Source organism: Canis aureus, chromosome 3 (assembly GCF_053574225.1).
Source record: "Canis aureus isolate CA01 chromosome 3, VMU_Caureus_v.1.0, whole genome shotgun sequence".
NCBI lineage: Eukaryota > Metazoa > Chordata > Mammalia > Carnivora > Canidae > Canis > Canis aureus.
The window spans coordinates 37,745,048-37,755,077 of NC_135613.1; the positions used below are offsets into that span (position 1 = coordinate 37,745,048).

At 44.0% G+C, this 10,030-nt stretch overlaps 1 long non-coding RNA gene across 2 annotated transcripts in view; it reads right to left on the reverse strand.

The window, feature by feature from the left end:
- LOC144310678 (uncharacterized) overlaps positions 1 to 10,030 on the reverse strand; it is a 51,498-nt gene that overhangs the window by 16,650 nt on the left and 24,818 nt on the right. The gene's annotated exons all lie outside the window — the stretch shown is intronic.

The following is a 10,030-nucleotide window of genomic DNA, read 5'->3' on the forward strand; positions in this document are numbered from 1 at the left end:
CCTGGGCCTCTTGGGCACAAGTTCCCCAGTTCACAATTATTGCTTAGCCATGCAACCTGTCTCCAGTTTCCAGTGATGATGTCTATTCCATGCGAGCCCACACTTTGGCCTATGCTGAGACATTCCATCTCTCTCCAGCAGGAACTGGGAATTTTGACCTTAGACACAGACTGGGATTCACTGCGGTTGAGTTGTGTCAAAGTCAAACTTTTAGAACAAACTTTAAGAATTCTCACTGCTGAGGTCCAAAGACTGTCCCTGATCCTTGTCCATTCTGAGGCTTGGCTGGTTGATTCTTTTGGATTCTGTAAACTTCCCCTGAACCCCTAAGTACATTTCCAATTTTGCTTGAGCTAACCAAAATGGGGATCTATTTTTGTAACCAAAAGAGGCTTCACTAAAGCAAAAATTTTTTCTCAACTCTCTGGAGAATTGAGACCAACAGAAACAAAAGAAAGAACATAAAATAGGAAGAAGGCATCATTATTTACTCTCATCTACAGATACAGAATCCTACCCTTGGTAATGTTAACTATTATTTTAGAGGTTTGAGAGTAGAGGGGCTTCATTTTAAACTCAAGTGCTGTCACTGGATGTATGATTTGAGCAAGATGTTTAAACTCTGTGGGTCTCTGTTTCCTCAAGGGTAAAATAGGGAGAGGCAGTTATATCACTTCTGCAGAGTTGTGAAGATGAAATCAGATTGTGGATGTGAACCTCTGAACATAGACTTGGCCTTTGATAGCTGCCCAGATGCTCAGAATCTGCTGTCACTACCCTCATACACTCCATGTATGTTTGCAAATGTGCATTCACATGTACATATGTGCGTGCATGCACGCCACACACACACACAGACAGAGACACACACACACTTCAATGACTTGAATAGGCACAAGTGACTAAACAGGGTTTTGAATCTTGGTTTTCTGACTCCAGAATCTCCACTCCTTTTACTACACCCAAGTTTGTCTACATTATAAAAAAAAAAAAAAAAAAAAAAAACTTGGACTTATCTAGTCTAGAGAAGACTTAAAAGAACATTTGAAGGGTCATCACAGGGAACAGCAACCAGACTTGGTCTGTGAATTCTCAGAAACAGAACTAGGGCCAACAGGTGATATTACCAGATTTCTGCTTAATATAAAGAACTTTCTCAGGGCCAACACAGGCAGCCTCCCAGAGAGGTGGTGAGATCCCCATCACTGGCACTGAGTGAGTTGGTGGAGTGACCTACTTGGAAGGTATGTCAACAGAATGCATGCATGAGACATAAAGTCCCCCAGGCCTTGAGATTCTAAGAGCCTCTTTGGGTACAAGGTGTACCATTGAGATTGCATAACAAGACACCATGTCTCGGGGATCAAATCTCACAAGCAGTAGGTTCCTGTGGAAAGAACAAGGCTTTACTGGACTGTTCCAAGATGAAGTGGGGAGGTTGGGCCATTTGTTGTATTTGACTTGAGTCCTGGATTCCTCATGCCTCATCTTTCTAATAACTGAGACCAACTGTATGATCATTACATGGTCCCCCAAAGTAGCTGGGGACAAGCATGACCAATGTCCCTTGATAGCCCCGAGGGCCACCTGGATTGATTTGTCTCCTCCACAGGCCTCCTAGAAGAGTACCTGGCCCAAGCAGACTGTCAGAAAGAGACAGCCTCCCTCCTTTTGACCAAGAGCTATAGCTTTGAGTAGGTAACAGTATATTGTGAAAGTTGCAAACCTCTTAGGATCCCTTAGGATCTCAGGGATCTTAAGAATCTGGTTTCAAATTGAATTTTGTCTATGATCCAAGCCAAGTCATTAAAGCTCTCCACTGTTAAGTTCCTCATCTGCAGCACCCAGAGTGGCTGGGTGGATGAAGTGTAAAGAAACACCCTTTAGCACGATGCCTGGAGGATAGTGGATGCCCAGGGAGCAGCTGCCCATCCACCCTGCATCCCCACCCACCCTTCTCCTCATCTGTTTTTGCTTGTTTTTCCCTCTTCCTCCAGTTCCTATTGGGTTGGTGGTCCCAGCTAGGCCTAGCAGGCTCGCTTGCCATATTGGTCATCCTAACCACCTATAAAGCCCCATTCACACACTTGGCCACATTTAGTCCTACAGGATCATTTCACACCACTGCCTCTTGCACTTACTGCACTCCTGGTAATACCCACTGCCCTCTACTCTCCAACATGCCAGGCCCTTCCATCATCTCAAGTCTTTATACTTGTTGTTCTCTTTGTTCAGGATACTCTCCCTAACCCCCCTTTCTCCTTGTAGCTGGCTCCTTGTCATCATGGGAGCTCACTCACATGTCACCTCCAAGGGGCCTTCCCTGACCACTCTAGTTAAAGAAGATTCCTCCCAAGTAGTCTTTGTTGCATCATGCTATGTTAAGTCTCTCAGAGCACTAAGCATAATTTATAAATCTATTCTGTGTCTACTTGTTTGTTTATTGTAAGGCACCCTTTCAGAGTATAAACTCCCTGAAAGAAGGGCCATCACTTGCTAATTGCTGTTTTCCAGAGCCTAGCAGAGTGAGCACACTTAGAGGATGGTGAATGAGGGAATGCATGAATGCTGTCATTATTATCCCACTTTATGGATGAGGAAACTGAGGCTCAGGGGAGACTTGCGCCATCTCTCATAGGACTGTGTAGCTCTCTTCTAATCACCCTGTGTCCCTCTTGCTTTGCTCTAGGAGGCTGCTGACTGACCATGACTCTGAGAAAGAATAGATCACATCTCAGGAGAGCATCCCTAGCCCAGAGCCCCAGGAACACAGACAGTACTTTTAGTGCTACCAAGTGCCAGGTACTGTGCCATTCGTCTCAGAAAAGGGTCAAGTGCCCGTGCAAAGTCATGGCAGAGCAGCTCTGCAGACCCAAGACCATCAAGACCTAAGCCAGTGAACCACTGTGTGGTGCCGCCTCCTCTCTCCAAGCCTGCTCTCTCCTTTGTCCTCTCCCAGCTCTGGCTCCTGTGACCTGCAGGCTAGCGACATACCAGAGGAGACACAGGATTGTCTTTGAGTTAAATGGAGCCAGAAATCTTAGAATCTCTGAAAGCAAAGGAGAACAACCGCTTTGGAGAGGTGCCCACCTGTAATTGGCACAGCCCGGTCGCATCTCCCTCAATTTGTAACAAGGCAGAAATCCCGTTGAAGTCCCTGGAAGGCCGTCCCTGCTTAACGAGGACACGATCCAGCCCTGGGCGGTTCCGGCCGCTTTCAAAGCTGCAGCCCAGAGCCAGTTTTAATGATCACGGAAGGAACTTCTGAGAGAGTTGTAAGAGGAGGACGGGATAATTGCACTAGAAATATACACCACCGACGACAATGGCCCACTGGCCCTGGGCTCTTCAGGAGACGTGGCCTTTGAGGTCAGCTCCTCTAACACCTGCTCTGATTCTCTCTGACTCTCTGCTCCAAGATAATTATGAAAGATAGTATAATCCCCCTCACCACCATCTCACAGATCCCTACCACCCACCACAATGAAGCTGCCGAAGAAAAATGATTCTTAGTGGCCAAGTTTCATGAAAATACAATGGGTTCAGGAGTGGGAAGATTGACCATGCTCCTCACCAGCTGTGTGACCTTCAACAAGTTACTTAACCTCTCTGGACCCATGTTCTCAGCTGGAGCAAAAAAATATCAAATGAGAGCTATCTGATGGTCCATCTAGAATGCCGGTGACAGTGCCTGGCGCAGGGCAGGTGAGCTAATGTTATCACTGCTAGCGGCAGAGCAAGAGAGATGTGACATTTTGACCTAGTGCTATTATATATTTCTGGTCTCCAGAAATTCATTCACGCCTGCCTGCATGACAAAATTATTAATATGTAAATGTTCTTCCTCCTGTCCTCTCCCACCTCCCCCAGCCGCATCTCCTACCAGCTAAAGATGATGTTGTCTTTGTACATTTAACTTCTCCCTGGCTCCACCCCCCCCCAAAGCCCCCCACCCCTGGTGGCCTTTACTCACCATCCCCACCCTCCTGACACACACACACCTCTTTTCTGACTCCAGAAGCATGATAGGGATATGGTCTGCTTTGTTCACAGCCAGATACTGACACCTACTACAATCTCATCACGTACCTATTTGTTAGCATCAATAGATGTTTGTTAAATAAATGAAAGAAAGGTGAATGAATCCCTAACACCAGTGGCTCTCAACCAGGGATAGTTTTGCCCCTTTCTCCAAGGGATATTTGGCCTTGTTTGAAAATATTTTTGGATGTCACATCTGGAAGGGGGCATCTAGTGGGTAGAGGCCAGGGATGCTACTAAGCACAGACAGTACACAGGACAGCCCCTACAGTGAAGAATTACGCAGCCCCAATGTCCATAGTGTCACCGTTGAGAAGCCTGCCCCACCCCAAGTCCAGCCAGAAATCTATCCAACATCCTTGGTAACCACCCTAGGCCAAGACACTGTTATTTTCCACTAGTTATCCTGTCACATCTCCATTTCCACTCTTGTCCACCGAAATCCACTCTGCTCTCCACAGAGCAGCCAAAGTAATGTTTTAAAAATCAAGTCAATTTCCCAAGAAACCTTTGGCTTCTCATTTCCCTGTGAAGAAAATCCAAACTCCTTACTGTGTTTTATGAAACCCTGCATGATCTGGCCTCCACCTGCTTCTCAGTCCTAAATTCTACTATTCGCCTCCTCACTCAGGTCCATCCACACTGATGTTCTCTCTGACTGGTGGTTCTCAAAGTATGGACCCTCAGTCTAGCAGCAGCAGAAGCACCAGAAAGTGGTCATATGTGCAATGTCTCCAGTCCTCCCCTCATACCTACCACCTGATCAGAAACTCCAGGGATAGTCCTCCAGGTGATTCTGATGCATTCTTCAGTCTCAGATCCAATGACCTAACAGAGAGGATTATCCCTACCTCAGGACCTTTGCTCTTGCTCCTCTCTTTATCTAGAATGTTCTTCCCCCATATCTTCATGTGATTAAATCTTTGTCATTCAGGTCTCAATTCAATTGATACTTCCTAACATAAGACTTCCCTGAACATTCTATCAAGAGTTGGCCTCAAACCCAAATGAATATTACATTACTTCATTATGGGCATTACTTTATTAAATTGTAATGGTCATTTATTTCTATTTATTTTTCTCTCTCCCTCACTAAAAGCAGGCTCCATTGGAGAGCAGGAACTTTGTCTTGTTCTTTGCTCCATCTCTAGTGCTCCAAGCAGTGCCTGTCAAAATGTTTATTAAAGGAATGAATAAGTAAGTGGAAGATCTAGTTATGCTGAGCAGAAGAGAAACTCAAAGAGAAACAAAAGAAGCTACCAATGTATTTTTTTTTTTTTTGAAGCTACCAGTTTATATTGTAATGAGAAGTGGAGAACAGAGAAACAATATTCAAACTAGGACATTTAAGAATTTTGGTTCTGGAGAGGTGGAAGGAGTAGGGACATGGAGAAAAAGGAGTTTTGAGAAATCTTGCTGCAGATGCTGCAAGACACACACAAAGACTCAGCTCCTGAGTAACCTGTACCCTGTACGCTGTGGAATGTGGCCCCACACAGAGGTGAGGAAGGGCCTTGGGACTTGAAGGGGTTTATTCATGAACCTCCTGCACTCATTCCACACATCAGAGAAATCTCTCCAAAAGCCAAGTCCTGGGAGGGACAACACAGAAAAGAATTAGACATGAACCCTGTCTTCAAGAAGCTTAAAGTGGGGATCCCTGGGTGGCGCAGCGGTTTGGCGCCTGCCTTTGGCCCAGGGCGCGATCCTGGAGACCCGGGATCGAATCCCACATCGGGTTCCCGGTGCATGGAGCCTGCTTCTCCCTCTGCCTGTGTCTCTGCCTCTCTCTCTGTCTCTCTGTGACTATCATAAATAAATAAAAATTAAAAAAAAAAAAAGAAGCTTAAAGTGTAATATGGGGCCAAGACATGCACAGAGGAAATGGTGGGAAAAGAGAAAGCATCTCCTTGGTGCTTTATGTAAAGTATTTCATGTGATACCCACAAAATGTAAGTATCCCCATTCTACAGATGCTCGTAAAAAGAATAACATTCATTGAGCTTCAGGTCAGTTTTAAGCTAAATGCTTTCTAGGAAGTTTCATTGAATTCTCACTGCTCTCCTAGGAAGTATTTATATCATAGTCTCCTTTGCACCGACAAGAAAATTAAGCCTCAGAGAGCCGAAGTGATTTGCACAAGGTGATAGAACACCTCTGCTCAAAAGAAAAAAAAAAAAGGCAAAAAAAAACTATGGACTCCTATTCCCAATGCATGTCCTGCAGAGACCATTTTCAGCTTTATACAAGGAAGAAATTGCCAAATACTATGGCTATCTGATGATGCACTGGGTTAGCTTATGAGATAGTGAGTGAGCTCTTTTTCGGTATACACATCCAAACAGAAACTAGACATTAATTTGTCTGGGATAACGTAGTGTTTGCTGTGAATAGAGGGATATTACACCTATGACTTCTAAGCTTCTGGATGTAAGATCCCATGATTCTATTCTTATATACACGGCTTTGGGACAGTCCTTCTCCATAGATCTCATTTTCCTCTCATGAGATTATATGACGATTCAGACTCCTTCCAGACCTTCAAAGGCATTCAAAGGTTCTTGGTTTTAAAAACCAGACATGGAGGCCAGGTTCACTGAACTCTGGCCAGGTTTTTGGCAACCTTCAGGGAGAGTCCTGCCCAGCCAAGGGAGCTGGGAGCTTTGAATCATTCCTTCCTTCCCAATTTTGCCTCCAGCTGCCCACAAGCAAATCCATATTGTGGAAGATTCCAGGCAGCAAAATACAGGTCTGATGACAAAGTGTTTTGGAATCATTCCCACAGCTGGATTGGGAACTTGTACTTCCCCACACACCACCTCCATCCCCACATCACCCCCCAAAAAATTCACTTTATTAGAATTCCAATTATGCTCCAGTGATCTCAAATCCCCAGAATTCCTTTATCCCAGGGCAAAAGTAATTGGATTTTTCTCCTCCTAAGCCTCAGCCGCCCCTCCACTTCATCAGCATGCTGGGCTCTGGGCCTACCCGGCCCTGGGAAGGAATTGAAAAGATGCCATGCAGCTTTATGAAATCATATATAAGATCTTTAAGGATGCTTTCTGCAGTGGAGGGGGAGTTTTTATTTTTCGATAAATCACTTTCAGTCTTCAGATAACAATTTTACAGTCTGTTAAGGGCCTGAGGTAGAATTTATGATTCTGGGGCATTGCTCCTTCATTCTGATATGGCCCTTTCTTCTGTCTTCCTCTGCCCCTACCCTCTTCTTGGAAGATCCAGGAAAGCGGTGGTGGGCAGGAGGAGAGGAATCTGAGCTGATTACTGCCACCACCTTTGTGTGCAACTCCTCTACACATATTGTGCTTTGTATCCTAGAAGTACTTTAACATCACTCATGTTGTTTCATCCTCATGAAGAGGCTGAAAATAGGCTGAACGGATATTCCTGGTCCCATTTTCCAGATAAGAACACTGAGGTTCCCAATATAGACAGGAATCAAACTCACTTCTTCTGATTCCAAGTCCAAGACCCTTTCCAACACAACCTGATGACCTCCTAACTGCCATGTGGCCTCATTTCTATTCCTGAGTTCAGAAGGGGAAGGACTGAACTTCCCAAATGATAGGCCAAGAATCAAAGACTAATTGTCTTTGATGATAGGGAAGAATTGTCCTCCTTCCCAATCCTACAGCCAGGAGAAGATTGAGGTGATAACCTATTAACCAAACATTTGCAATCTTCTTTAATCCACCTTACATGCCACTGCCAGAGTTATTTCTTCCAAGGATGAGTGTGATTGAGTCACTTGATTGCACAAAAGCCTTCAGTTTCTTTTTGCTTTAAGGGAAAATGTACAGAGTTGAAAGGAAACTTGAGAACCGTCTAATCCTACACGCCAAATTATGCAATAATGTGCTCTACTAAACACACCTATATCCCCCAGGCCTCTGCTAGAATAACTCTACTGATAGGGATCTCATCACCCCTTCCTATTCCATTCAGTCTTTCATTTACTTGCCTTCTTTTATCCAAATAACAGATATTTCCTGGACAGGCATGGCATTAATCCTGAATAGGACATACTCAAACTTTTTGCGGATAAGCAAAAAGTTCTGAAGGCAGACTGCCTGGGTTCAAATTCCAGCTCTGTCACTTTGTTGCTACATACCCTGGGTAATTACTTAACTTCTCTTTGGTTCAATTCCCTTGTATGTAAAAGGAGGATAAGCACCTTGTAAGCACTGAATACATGGGAACTAGCAACATAGATATGTAAATAAGCATCCACGATGAAGTATGTAGGCAGAAAGCTGTGGGAGCATCCATTGGGGTGATAGCCTGGGAAGGCTTCCTAAAGGCAGTGACCTCTAAATAACACAGTATAGCCAAGCAGGAGTTGAAGAAGAGAAGGAGAAGAAAAAAGAAGAAAAGGATTTCAGGAAGAGGAAATGGAACTGCAGACACTGTCCTGGAATAGAAAACACAGAGTATTCAAAGAATTATGAGTTCAGCATATCTGGAGCAGAGAGAGCAAGACAGGGATATGAGCTAACCATTTCCTCTTGGGAGAGCTTGATCATGGGAAAATCCTCAATGACTGGATCCCTGGCATAGCACTTAAAAGACTTCTGCAGTTTGGCCTCAATTTACTTTTGCAAATTTATCTCTCAATTATGTTCTGTTCACATGTCTATCAACAAGAATTACACCTTTCCACATATAGGCCTTTGCTTATGCTTTTTCCCTTCCCAAGAAGTGGGCATTTGGGATCCAGATTTTCTCAAGCTCCCTTCACACCGTCTTATCTTTTACTTATAGAATATTTCTTTCTTATAGGGCACCCATTCCATGTGATTAAGGTGAGCTCACCTTAATCTACCTCTATCTCTAGGCTTGTCCCACAAAGAATGACCCACTGTCTGGCCACAGCAGTGGCTTCAGAGATGGGCAATAACCCAGGTGAAACTATCAAGAGTTTTCCCTTGAGTTTTCCACTGGGGTTGCTATTCTCTTGGTGTTGCTCAACTGGGAGGACATGAGTTTGGGGCTGCCAGGCCATCTTGCCTGCCCCTCAAAAGGAATCATTCTAAACTGAGGGTTGCTGGATGGGAAGTGGGTGGGGGATGGAATAACTGGTCGATGGGCATTAAGGAGGGCACATGATGTGATGAAAACCAGGTGTAACATGCAACCAATAAATTATGGAACACTATATCTGGAACTAATGATGTACTATATGTTGGCTAATTGAATTTAAATAAAAAAAACTTTTTAGAAAAGAAATGATTCTCATGAATAATGTTGAATAGGGAAACACAGGGTCATAAGATGGCAATAGAGGGAGAGGTAAGTTCATCTGAGCCACTGGATGGACACCTGCCTAGAACCAGCTGCATCGCTGGACTTCCAGGTCGTGTGATCCAATAAATTATCTTTTTTCTTAAACTCCTTTGTATTAGGTTTTTGTCACTTCAAACCAAGAAGGGTTCTGACTAATTCACTATCTGGCCCCTTTGTTACCTGTCATACCTTAGCATAGTCACCAACTTTTCCATAATTATCTCATCCAGGAGCAATGTCCATCTTCCTCTCCACCTCACCATGTTCTTTTTACTCATAGACACTCAGATTTGCAGTAACCAATTGGCCTTTATTATATCCTACCTTCCCTGTTAGAATTAGGTACATATATCCTATTTACTAGCACCTGTAGGCAAGTAGCCTTGTATCCCCATGGAGGGAATTACAGTATCCACTACAGAGATGCTCAGTGCATGTTTGTGGAGAAAAGGAAAAGAAATATGATGGAGGACCACTGACATGGTGATTCAAGCTCCAGGTCTATTCTCTCCTAAATGGGTATCTTTGAAGAAGCCATTTATCTCCTTTAGACTCAGTTTCTACACCTCTTTAATTCACATATAAAATGAGATATTTTAAAGTCATTTCAGGATAGACTAAAAGAATGCATGTTACATATTCATAACTGCCAAAAATTAGAAGCAACCAAGATGTCCTGCAGTAG